This window comes from Bombina bombina, chromosome 3 (genome assembly GCF_027579735.1).
Source record: "Bombina bombina isolate aBomBom1 chromosome 3, aBomBom1.pri, whole genome shotgun sequence".
Classification (NCBI taxonomy): Eukaryota; Metazoa; Chordata; class Amphibia; order Anura; family Bombinatoridae; genus Bombina; species Bombina bombina.
The window spans coordinates 980,713,687-980,728,236 of record NC_069501.1 but is presented as its reverse complement, the minus strand read 5'-3'; positions in this window follow the sequence as shown (position 1 = coordinate 980,728,236).

The window sequence follows — 14,550 nt, the reverse complement described above, 5'->3', positions numbered from 1 at the left end:
TTCAGCATCAGACAAAGGAATTATACTGTCCATATCTGAGATTTCACCCTCATGAGGCTACCGAGGTATCCTCCTCATCAGACTTATGAGGAAGGGCAACCTGCGTAGCAGCAGACGGAACAGACACCTTACACTCTGATTTTTTTTTAAATTTCCTCTTGTGCTTCCCCATCATGGGAAAATTAGATAAAGCCGCTGATACCGCAGAGGATATTTGAGCAGCAAAATCTGATCGCAAATAAACTCCACCAGGAGGCTGAGAGGAACTGCAGGGCACTGTATATGACGACCATTGAGGCTTGGGATGTTTGAAGAGAAAACTGTGTCATTGCCTGAACAGCATCATCCTGAAAGACATTGGGCTCAGCGGGCAACATTTTATTTTTACACTCTAACGTTCTAGCTAAACATGTAGTAAAAAATTGCATAGGCAAAACAATTTGGGACTCTAGGCATAATAAGCATCTATCACAGGACACAAACACTTGATCCATATCCATAATTAGTCAAAAACAAATTCCCCAAAAATAAATGAGAAACTAAAATTTGTTTGAGAAAAGACTAGTGTCTTTATATTCTCAGAGCGGTACTGCTAAAAACAATTTGAATGCCTAGATAGAAATAAACTCAGGACCCCCACACCTCAGACAGACTGAGGTGCCCTACCATAATAACCTCCATAATTTTGCTGTCAAAACAACTCCTTCAGCTATCTAACTGCAGAGCCGACAACAGAAGAGGCTGAAAAGAAGTGACAACACTTTGCTCTGATATCTAAACGGATGAGAGAGAAGTCACATAATCGGTAGAGAAAGAAAACTGCGTAGCAACTAAAAGTGCGTGTTTCCTACTGCCTAGAAATACCGGACGAAAATATCACAGACGTTTTCTGCAACAGCCAGTTTAAAACTGACTAATAAAATAAAATTAGCACAATAAAAAATTATAAGCCAATCACACAACTAATCCTAAATAAAAAAAGACACAGATCCTTTCTTATGCTGAATTAGTCCCACAGAGGAAAAAACCTTCCATATACAGGGAAGATTAACCCAATACGGAGCTTGAAGGAAGGCTCACCAGAAACACAAGTTATGAAGCAGCGGTCTAAAGACCGCTGCTCCATAACCTGTCCACCTGCTCTGAGGCAGTGGATAGAAATCAACCCGATCGAATACGATCAGGTTGATTGACACCCCCTGCTAGCAGCCAATCTGCAGGGGGCGGCATTGAACCAGCAGTTCACAAGAACTGCTAGTGCAATGATAAATGCAGACAGCGTATGCTGTCAGCATTTATCGATGTGCGACGTACATGATACACTACATCATATCATGTCCGTACGCACGATCATAAATAGACCCCTAGTATCCACATACACTGTGTGCCTGCCCCCTGCCAAATTAAATCCTGAATAAAAGATTATGTCCCAATATACTGCAACTGTAATAATCTCCTTAAGTGCAAGTCTCCAGTACCTAGAAGACAAAAACACTTACCTGCAGTCTAGCTGTCCGGCAGGAAGACAGCTCACAAGGCATGAAAGGACACATACTCCTCACAGAGACCTGTTGAAAAAGAAAAAACAGAGTAACCAACCCTGGCTTTCTATGACTAGAGCCGCAAAATATTAGGAAACCAAAGTAAGGACCACCTCACCACTTCCTAACTGCTTAAAAGCCACAACTACTCTTACTCAAGAGATTGACGTGGACACAGCTAAACCCAAAAGACAAATCCCATGTACAAAGGTTTGAATAATTGAAAGAGAGCTTGCCCCCTAGTGGTGCCATTGCTTAAAATCTTACATTAAATTTAGCTATCTGGAGTTTTTCCCGAATTCTCAAGCAATAGAGCACACAGACCACTTTACCCAATCAGCCCCTATTTGTGTGGATATACAATGGATTCCATTTGGGATAAGGACAGACAGGCACTTATGACTTAGATGAAATTGTTTAAGAGGGCAATAGTACAGCTAATAATAGTTCATATACCACATTGAAGGGTGCCCTTAGGGACATACATAAAACTATTCAAACAAGATAAGGTATGGAGGAATCGCCACTTTTTTTTAAAGTATATCGAAAAAAGACTTATACCTTGTGGTTTAAGGATCCAACTGTTTCCAGAATATGAATTTAAAAACCAGGCTCTGACCATTGAATGGGAAGAGGCGCTATCAGAATGCTCTATGAAACTGATGAGGATACTTAGAAAGAAAGACAAATCTGAGTATGATATACTGGAAGCCAGAATACAAGAACAAAATGAAATCTTAAAGAAATTTCAAAATAATCCTGAATTTGACAAATCCTACAAAACCTATCAAAAATAACTGGATAGGTATGAACTAGAATTGAAAAGCACCAAACAAGGAAAATTAAATAGGGATATTAATGACTTCACAAATAATAAGGTATATAAATGGCATAATAGAACACTCTAGAGAAAACCAAACACTAACCCTAAAGGTCCCCATCGTGGAGAGTTATGTATCAGACACGGATGGGGAAGAGGGCAGCTCAACCAGTAATGCCCCTCACAGTGTTGTTGCCACCCCCCTGGCTCCTAGATCCTCTAGCTGCAACAAAAGAGAGGAGTTTTTAGAATCAGGAGAGGAGGAAGAAAAACAAGAAGAGAGGGGAGGAAAAAACAAAAGGCCAACCAGGGGACGGACGTACAGACAAACGGAACATGAAAAAAGTGGGAACCAATACAAGAGAGCACCGAGCCCCTACTCCCAGATTCATCTGAATCATTAAGAATTATAAACTTATCAGACATGCACCTCTCAGAAAGTCACATATCAGTACTTTCCAAAGGTCTGTCATTCTGCCCTTCCAAAAATGTTGATAAATTTGAAGTCATCAAAGACATTCAGTTGTACATGCGACAACTCCTACTAAAGAAATTCTTCTCCAACAAAGAGTCTGAATGGAGATGGAACGAGGAGGAGTTTCAAACTATTCAGGATTTAGAGAGTCTATTGAATGATAATAATTCCCCTCAGGATAAAAAATGGAGAAATAAAATTTCCAACAAATCCACTTTTGTTCCAAGAAATGTGAATGCACCACAATTTGATATATTCATTGGAATGGTCTGTAATGACATCACTAAACTCATTACACTACCCAAGACCAACAACTTAACCTATAAAGAAAGAGCAGCACTACAAGAAATGCAGGGCTGGGATGAAGTTGTTATACGTAACTCAGACAAGGGAGGAAACATTGTCATATGTCCTTTAACGATGCATTTGAAGGAAGCCAACAAACAACTGAAAGACAAAAACTGCTATACCAGATTAGCATATAATCCTATGGTCAGCTATCAGCAAAAATATAACACCCTGATAACAAAAGCAGTGGAAAAAGGAATACTAAACACCAAAGAGAGTAAATACCTAAATGTACCAAAACCGAAAGTAGCAACATTCTACTTGATACCAAAAATACACAAAAATCAAGAGACCCCCCGGGAAGACCGATCGTATCGGGTATTGGCTGCCTGACTGAAAAGGCAAGCCAATACATTGATTTTCGATTATGGGAATTTGTTGTGGAGCTTCCATCTTATGTACAGGATAATAATAATAATAATATTACCTTCAATCAAACACCATAATAGAATACAAGCAATACCCTACTTCCTGGAACAAAAATCTGGCGAGGATACGGAGCATGACAACTTCATCCTAAAACTATTGGAATTTGTATTGAAAAATATTTTCTTTACTTTTGATAGCCAATACTATCTCCAAACCTGAGGCACAGCATGTGCTCCAACTAATGTGAATCTATTCTTGGGGTGGTGGGAGGCAGTAGAAGTCTTTACAGATGTCAACACAGTATACACAGATACCTATGTGGTTAAGGTATATAGACGACATCTTCTTCATATGGGAGGGTACATATGGAGAATTGATGGCATTCCTGGAAATATTAAATAAGAATGAGCTCAACATAAAACTGACATATGAGGCCAGTCAAAGTTCTATTAACTTCCTAGACTTAACAATCAGGAAAGATCCAAATGGCTCCATCCAGACCTATCTATACAGAAAACAAACAGCTACAAATAGTTTCTTAGTCAGTACCAGTGCCCATGCACCAGGGACGATAAGAGGTCTACCCACAGGAGAATTTCTGAGGGTATGAAGAAATTGTTCAGAAGAGAGTACATTTCAACAAGAGCGAATTAACTAACAACACGACTCAAAGAAAGAGGTTACAATAAGAGAAGTACCAAAAGAGCAAAACAAAGAGCTCAACATACCAACAGACAGGAACTTCTATATAAAAAACTAAGAACAAAGAAGATGTATTGAGACTTATTCTGACATATAATTCACACACCCCAGAAATTGCTGAAATTATATTCAAACATTGGGAAATCCTGATAACAGACCCATCCTTAAAAACTATTGTTAAGGACAAACCAGCTATAAGTTATAGACGGTCTAAAAATCTAAAAGATTTGATAACCAGCAGCCAATTTCAAAAAAGGAAGACTAGGACAGCCTTTAACCCAGGCTCATTCAAGTGTGGAAACTGCAGCACTTGCAAGTACATATTGAAAACCCCATCTATATCGAATAGATTTGGCAAAAGTCATAAAATCCACCGATATATAAGCTGTAATACGGAAGGGGTTATATATGTCCTTCTCTGTAAATGGGGAAAATACTATGTAGGAATGACTACAAGAAAACTGAGAACACGGCTCATGGAACATCTTAGAAACATCAAGAATGCAGCCAAAGATAGAGGAGAAGGGAAAACCCTGACAAGTGTAGCCCTACATTTTTTGGAACATTATAACTCCAGACAAGAGGAAATTAAATGCTGGGGAATTGAAAAAGTGAGCTTGGGCACGAGAGGTGGAGACCTGGAAATGGCACTATTGTCAGGGTGCCAGGAATCAGACTGAGACGAGAAGTGCAAAAATAATCACACCTTTATTAATAGCAAAAAATATTAAAAAGTCCACAAGTCAAATAACAAGCCAGGAATCAAAACCAGAGCTGGTAGTCAGATGAGCCCAATCAGGAGCCAAAGCGAGTAGTCAGACGAACCAGAATCAGGAACAAGGAGAACAGCAGAGTCAGGAACAAGCCAGGGATCAGGAACCAGGAGGGACGACAGACAGCCAGGTAATACACAGGAGCTCTCACACACAGGACTGAGATAACGCAAGGGCAAAGCATACTGAACAGAGGCCCTTTAAATAACAAGTGATGACATCACAATTCTGAGACTGCATCCTGTCTCACACGGATGATGTATACCAGTCTGGCCATAAAAGGAAGTGCAGGAAATGAGCAACATCACACAGTATGCACCAGAGTCAGCAAGAGAGGTGAGTAAAATGGTTGCCAGCAGCACATGGCAAACAAAACAGGGAAAAAACCCTGACACCTATTAAAGGCGGAAAGCAGATTTGCTCAATTCTGTACAACCAAATGGCTTGAATTAGCAAAATAATTGCTATGTATTCATATAAAACTCCATAAGATCTATGAATATTATAGAGAATACTTTCCAATCAATATCTGTCTTCATGAAAGACTCTAGGATCTTAATAGGATGTTAATAAAAATAAGAGGGTTTTCCAGACCCGCCCTCTGTGCTCTACTGAGCGGGTCTGTTTTTTCCTCAGCAGGAGCGAGCTGCATTGAATGTTACAGCACGGTCGGGCCGGGCTGTGACTAAACAGCTGGCCCGATCCGCTCTGATGAAAAACCAGACCCGCTCAGTAGAGCACAGAGGGCGGGTCTGGAAAACCCTCTTATTTTTATTAAAAATACCGGAGATGTTATATAATAAAAAACCTGCACTAATATAATGATATATAATTCTGCACTATGTGCAGAATTAGATAACATTATTTTTTAGGTTTACTGGCCCTTTAACAATTCTATAGATACAATTCTTATCTCTGTGAGCAGTAGCTCCTGGAAGACATCTAACCTCCCTTGCTTCTCCTTTACTTTCACCTAAATACACATTCTTCAAAATCTTTTCCTCATAAACACATCTACACTTCTTGCCCGTGTTTTCTTACTTGGAGAATCAGGTACAAATAGATTTGACTTACCTGTTACAACTTTAGAGGGCTCAGAAACAGCAATCTCCTTATCACAGGTGTGTTCAGCAAGAGCAGCATAGGAGTTTTGCAATGACAGGGGTTGAGGGCAATGCTTTTGGTCTACTGCTCTAACTCTTCCAGAGCCTACAGTAATCCATCTGCCTCTCCCTGATGATCTCTGGGGTAGAGGAGCTTCTTTCTGAGGCAGCTTGTTAGAGGTAACAGAGATGTAACTTACCTTAGCTTTAAGGTTAGCTATTTCTTCCCATAAGAGGGAAAGCTTCTTGCAGGCAGGACAGCCCCTAAATCTCCAAAATGTAGCACAATAAAAAAAAGCACAAATGCACCCATTACATTGTATCTGAGACATTTAAAACTAAACAAAACTTTAACAATAAGTAAATTATAAGGTTTTCTTTACAGACTGAATAACTCCTGAAATAACTCCAATATCCTGGTTTATTTATCCCTTTTTTTTATATCTTGCAGAGCTTATGTAGATTCTGTTAAATAGTCCCTAGAAGGATTATATATATAAAACAGACAAAAAGAAAGTAGGCACCTCAAATAAGAGGTTCCTAAAAGTCAATGGAAAAAGCACAACTGCACAAATATTAAACAGAGACCAAATATGCCAAAATACAAAACACACTTTAATATACAAATGCACATACTAGTGATCCCTTAGTACCAAACTCAGGCCTAGATTTAGAGTTGGGCGTTAGCCGTAAAAACCAGCGTTAGAGGCTCCTAACGCTTGTTTTTTACGGACTCCGGTATTTAGAGTTCAGTTACCGACACTCAAAAATCACCCAATGCTCAAATCTCTACCGACAGCTCAAACCCAGTAGTTAACATATACCGACAAAATAAATATCCACGAATCACAAAACAAATATTACACAAAGTACACTTACACTCATACAAACACTACACTATATTTATTTTTCTGATTTAATAATTTTTCATCAAAATACAAAGGATCAAAGTTGCGAGATCTCGGGTGTTAGAAAAAAAACCAACACAAATCCATTTTGCCATTGACTTACATTGACACACGGGAAAAGACCCTCATATAGCTACATCTAACTAATAAGATTATCACAAACATACACTCATCGATGCATACAAACAATATACACCACATTACATACACAAAAAAGTTATTTATTACAAAATGAACACGATTTAGTTACTTTTTCACACAAGCTCATGACGTCACTCACTTTACGAGGAAAACCAGTCTTTGAAAAAAAAATTACCAAAATTTAGAGCCTCCATTGACTTCTATGGGGAAGACGTGCTCGTGCACGCAAAAGACAGATTTCCCTAACGCACGCAAATAGCATAGACCTAAAAACTCCAAATACCAGCGCAAGAAATAGGAAAAAAAAACATGCTTTTCTGCGTTAGACCCAGCTATGATAAATAGATCAAGAAATGACTATTTCCCTATGGTGGACTTATGGATTTTACTTATTGAATATTCACAACAGCATTAAATTGTTTCATACTTTTACATTACATCAACTAAAAATCAACATCACTAGTAACAAACTTTTTTATCAAAAAAAATCACATTTAAACGGACAAAAAAAAATTAAAACATTTCAGGATTCACAAATAGTACACAATGGGAAACACCTCTTGTTTACCTTTATTATTGCATTTCATTTATTCAACTCATATGCTTGCAGCAACTGCATATCTACATAGGCTTAACACATGATCAGTCATGGATGCACATACATTACTTTTACCATACACTCATACATGTGCATTCAAATGATGGGGGAAAAACACATTACATTCTCTCTAGGAATCACAAAACAGAACATGTGGATTTTACTGTACTTTTAACATCATGATTCCATCACAAGAAACCATTAGGAATTACGTACAAGAAGAACATCATTACACCAGATTACAGATGTCACTTTATGGGAAGGAACAACAATGCCAGACCGCTATATAGAAGTCAGCATATGTGGGACACAATCACAATATATACGTACATGTACATAACACGCATCACCCATCACGCAACCACAAAGCACACATTTCGATTTTATTCAGCACACAATAACAATGTAGCACAATACAACAACACAATGAGGATTTCAGAACTACATAGGCAGGTTAATAATATTATGACGTCATTAGAAGATTCAACCATACACATTACAGATTCACGACTGTACCGCCCCTTTCAGAAATTTACCACTCAATACTACAATACAACATATACGTAAATAACAGTTTGGAACAGCATTATTATGGCGATTTCAATGGGACAATTAATAAATATTGTCAGATCGCAAATCACTTATATATATAATACTACAGATGACAGCCGGAAGTTATTCAGTATTAGTGCCATTTGAATGGGACGCATACAATATTGACAGCTCGGCAATCACTTATATATACAATACTACAGATGACAGCCGGAAGTTATTCAGTATTATTGAGATTTGAAAGGGACGCATACAATATTGACAGCTCGGCAATCACTTATATACACAATACTACAGATGGCAGACGGGAAGTTCTGAATTCTTATTGCGATTTTAAAGGGACGCATACAATATTGACAGCTCGGCAATCACTTATATATACAATACTACAGATGACAGCCGGAAGTTATTCAGTATTAGTGCCATTTTAATGGGACGCATACAATATTTACATCTCGGCAATCACTTATATATACAATACTACAGATGACAGCCGGAAGTTATTCAGTATTAGTGCCATTTTAATGGGATGCATACAATATTGACAGCTCGGCAATCACTTATATATACAATACTAAAGATGACAGCCGGAAGTTATTCAGTATTAGTGCCATTTTAATGGGACGCATACAATATTTACATCTCGGCAATCACTTATATATACAATACTACAGATGACAGCCGGAAGTTATTCAGTATTAGTGCGATTTTAATGGGACGCATACAATATTGACAGCTCGGCAATCACTTATATATACAATACTACAGATGGCAGACGGGAAGTTCAGAATTATTATTGCGATTTTAAAGGGACGCATACAATATTGACAGCTCGGAAATCACTTATATATACAATACTACAGATGGCAGACGGGAAGTTCTGAATTATTATTGCGATTTTAATGGGACGCATCCAATATTGACAGCTCGGCAATCACTTATATATACAATACTACAGATGGCAGATGTTACTTTATCGTTTACAAACAATATTGCAGCAACATTGATCGATCACATTCGATGCACATTATACACAACTATGCACTTTCATTCATGTTAGCCTGGACGTGTGCTTGTTACTATAAGATCACGTTTAATAAATATTTATTACGCATATGATCAAACATTACAAAGATGTACTGTATGTGTGATATTTTACACTTTCACATTGAGATTCATTGGGGGAAAACAACATTTCAGCAAACAACAAAAAAACGCCCACTGTGAAAGCATTTGCGCCGCTCACATACAAACAAGTGAATTAGCAATCATTACAAACTCACTACCATTGGACTAATTGTACTATAAATCCCCCAAACAATTGAGGTCCTCGTGTCTACAGGGTGAGACCCACCTTGGAAAACATGAGCGACTTTGAGGTTTATGATAAGTATCGGCTCAATCGCGAACAGCTCATTGGCCTTTACAATCTTCTTAAACCTCATTTGGAGCCACGTATAAGAATAAGGACTGCTGTTCCCGCCATGAGTAAGATGCTAAGCTGTCTATACGTCCTGGCCTCCGGGAGTTTTCAATCCGGAGAACTGTACATGCATGGCCTGGCTCAAGGTACATTCTCTGTGGTGTTTGATAACTTTCTGGACGCCATGGTACGTATCAGTAAGCAATACATAGGATTCCCACAGAATGATGGTGATTGGAGGCGCCTGAAGCGGGAATTCTTTGATATTGCTCAATTGCCCAATGTCTTGAGAGCCATAGATTGTACCCACATTGCGCTGCGTGCTCCAATTGATGACTTGCCCTTCAGAAATCGCAAACATTTTCATAGCCTCAACGTGCAGTATGTTTGTGACGCACAGATGAGGATTATGCATGTGTGTGCGAATTTTGGAGGAGCTTGTCATGATGCCCGCATCCTCGCTCAGTCGTCCCTGTGGAGACCGCTTGAGGAAAGACAAATGCCCCCTGGTTATCTCGTTGGTGAGTATTTGTGCACAACATGGTTAATTAGTTAGACAATTGCCACTGTAGTTTTAAAATGTTAGCGTAATGTTCAGCTATAGGATGCAATTTAACCATTTTAAATTTTGTAAAGCTAATGTCTAGTTTTAGTTCAATGCAGATATGTAGCATGTCTTACCTTAAATGCTCAGATAGAGAATGCAATGTAACCATTTCGTTTCCATTTTACACAAGGTCTGGTTTAGGAGAAATAAGCATATGTAGCATGTCTTAGCTGAATTGGGAAGATATTAGCTAATGCAATTTAACCATGTCATTGTCTCTTTCCGCTAATGTCTAGTTTTAGTTCAATGCAGATATGTAGCATGTCTTACCTTAAATGCTCAGATAGAGAATGCAATGTAACCATTTCGTTTCCATTTTACACAAGGTCTGGTTTAGGAGAAATACGCATATGTAGCATGTCTTAGCTGAAATGGGAAGATATTAGCTAATGCAATGTAACCATGTCATTGTCTCTTTCCGCTAATGTCTAGTTTTAGTTCAATGCAGATATGTAGCATGTCTTACCTTAAATGCTCAGATAGAGAATGCAATGTAACCATTTCGTTTCCATTTTACACAAGGTCTGGTTTAGGAGAAATACGCATATGTAGCATGTCTTAGCTGAAATGGGAAGATATTAGCTAATGCAATGTAACCATGTCATTGTCTCTTTCCGCTAATGTCTAGTTTTAGTTCAATGCAGATATGTAGCATGTCTTACCTTAAATGCTCAGATAGAGAATGCAATTTAACCATTTCATTTCCATTTTACACAAGGTCTGGTTTAGGAGAAATACGCATATGTAGCATGTCTTAGCTGAAATGGGAAGATATTAGCTAATGCAATGTAACCATGTCATTGTCTCTTTCCGCTAATGTCTAGTTTTAGTTGAATGCAGATATGTAGCATGTCTTACCTTAAATGCTCAGATAGAAAATGCAATGTAACCATTTCGTTTCCATTTTACACAAGGTCTGGTTTAGGAGAAATATGCATATGTAGCATGTCTTAGCTGAAATGGGAAGATATTAGCTAATGCAATGTAACCATGTCATTGTCTCTTTCTGCTAATGTCTAGTTTTAGTTCAATGCAGATATGTAGCATGTCTTACCTTAAATGCTCAAATAGAGAATGCAATGTAACCATTTCGTTTCCATTTTACACAAGGTCTGGTTTAGGAGAAATACGCATATGTAGCATGTCTTAGCTGAAATGGGAAGATATTAGCTAATGCAATGTAACCATGTCATTGTCTCTTTCCGCTAATGTCTAGTTTTAGTTCAATGCAGATATGTAGCATGTCTTACCTTAAATGCTCAGATAGAGAATGCAATGTAACCATTTCGTTTCCATTTTACACAAGGTCTGGTTTAGGAGAAATACGCATATGTAGCATGTCTTAGCTGAAATGGGAAGATAGAGAATAATATTGAACTAGATTATTTTTTAAAAAAATTAACATTTGTTAGTGGATTATCGTGTACAAAATATTTTATTGGACTCAAAATACTATTTTGAGGATTCAGTTTGAATTATGTTCTGTTCATAATTTATAGGTGATTCTGGGTACATGAGCCGGCCTTGGCTTATTACCCCCTTGCGTAGCCCGACTGATGTGTCTGAGGAGCGCTACAATAGGGCTCATAAGAGAACCAGGGCGGTGGTTGAACGGATGTTCGGGCTCCTGAAGATGAGGTTCAGGTGCCTGGACAGGTCGGGAGGAGCCCTCCAGTACAACCCAAAGAAGGTGGCTAAGATCGTTATAGCCTGTAGTGTCCTGCATAATATTGCACAGCGGGCTGGGATGCTGCAGGGCGTCCAGGCGCAACGAAACCTCCTCAGAGATGAGGAGGATGATCCTGTTCTAGAGGGGCCATTCCGGGACGAGGGGCTCGATGTCAGAGCAGACATCATCAACCGCCACTTTAGACGGTAAATAATAGAAGTTAGACTGGAGTATTGTCAATAGATGTGAACTCTAGGGAAATGACAAGTAGAGAATTGTGCAAACATGTTAGGATTGTTCATCAAATGCTAAAAATGTGTTTAATTTATTAATATAGGTGATGCTCTGGGCATTGGGTCCTGTAGCGAGTCTTTGGCAACTGGTTTTTAAAGAGGACATCAGCTGGTAAGTATAAATGTCTTGACTGTTGCTGGCATGAATTGTACACAAATACATCATATGGCATACATTTTCTAAACTAGTATTTAGTTTACACATTACTTAAAATGTAAAAACTCAGAAAGGGATCCTCTAGCATAACTATCCTCTAGCATGACTATGGTTCAATGTCACACATTAGAGGTTCGTTCTGCTCAATATGACTCATCTTCACACTTGATAGAACATAACATAAGATGCTACACACGCTTAGTAAGCTAGTGACAGAAATTGATTCAGAAATGGGGGGGGTGGGAGAGGGCTACAGAACTGATTCACACACTTGTAGTAGTAGTTTTCTTTAAAAAATTTATGCCATTAGGGAGATGACTTCATGTAAAGACTGAAAGGGAAGAATTCGAAGAATGACAGTGAAGAATTCCCAGACTGACAGTGGAAAAAGACAAGATTGAAATTGAAGAATACCAATGGGATCATGTCTGGCATTATCTTTCAAATCTGCTGACCTTGAAAACCATACAAAGACATGTTCACATGGTAAGTGCCAACTATTTGATAGAATAAGGCTGTGGAGGTATCCTATTGGAGACCATGCATTATCCAGGTTGGTTTACCAATGCATGCTAGTTAAGAATCACAGCAAGAATGTTGAATCTTAGTAGCTTACATACATTAGTCATAATTAGATATTTAGGGATCACAATCAGACACTTAGATTATTTTCTAATTTTTAGATGGTATTTCACAGTCCTCTATTTTTGAAATGATGAATAAGACACCTATTGAAGATCAACTGTTTACCCCTGAATTGACTTTCAAAGACCATGCATTATCCAGGTTGGTTTACCAATGCATGCTAGTTAAGAATCACAGCAAGAATGTTGAATCTTAGTAGCTTACATACATTAGTCATAATTAGATATTTAGGGATCACAATCAGACACTTAGATTATTTTCTAATTTTTAGATGGTATTTCACAGTCCTCTATTTTTGAAATGATGAATAAGACACCTATTGAAGATCAACTGTTTACCCCTGAATTGACTTTCAAAGACCATGCATTATCCAGGTTGCTTTACCAATGCATGCTAGTTAAGAATCACAGCAAGAATGTCGAATATTAGTAGCTTACATACATTAGTTATACTTAGTTCATAATTAGATATTTAGGGATCACAATCAGAAAAAGGAATACATATTATAGTTGATATAGAGGTATTTGAATGGACATGAAATATTACATTTATGTTCAGCATACATATATATTTATAATTGAAATGTGATATACATTATTATGTTAGAAAATCTGATATTTAAATTTCATTTTTATTACACAATATAATGGTGTATGGTTTGTTTGGTTTTTAATACAAAAATTCAAATCATAAATATCTTTATAAAATTATGCACAAAGTTAGAGCATAGACACAAGATGATTGTAAATGTATTTTATGAATATTTTAAAACGTGTGTATTAACTTATTAAAATTTTGTTTTTTCATTTCAGATTGTCATCTGATGACTTCCCGGAATATTTTTTTGTTTTTGTTTTTGTTAAAAAATTAAATTATTTTTAAATGGTAATAATCAACATTTGATTATTAAATACCCTCTTTTGAACAGATTATAATAAATATCCATATAATCTGTCAATAAAAAACAATTTGACTCCCATGACTGGTAGTTGTCTATTTGACAAGCACATGCATAAGATCAAATTAGGCATTAATTTTAGCAAATCCACTGATTCAGAGAATATTAAATTAAACTATCTTTTTAAAAATAATTGGGGAGTGAGATCCATCAATGCTTTTCTTGTGAAATTCTTCAATGTTAAAATAATTTCGGATATGTAGTCAGAATTTGACAAAAATGTTTTTGTTTTCACTTTTAAGAAGGGAAGTGGTTCACTTACATTAAAGTGACAGTGTTGTTGAATGTAAAATTAATTTTATAAGATCTTGTATCTTCCTTAGGTATCTAAAAACATTATTTAATTAAATTTATAATTTTTAAATTAAAAAATGGTAGGTCATTTAACTTCATATTTTGCACAAGCTAGTTATTGGATGCCATGTTAATAGATTTTATTTTCTAGTGGAGTCATTTAAAGGGACATTT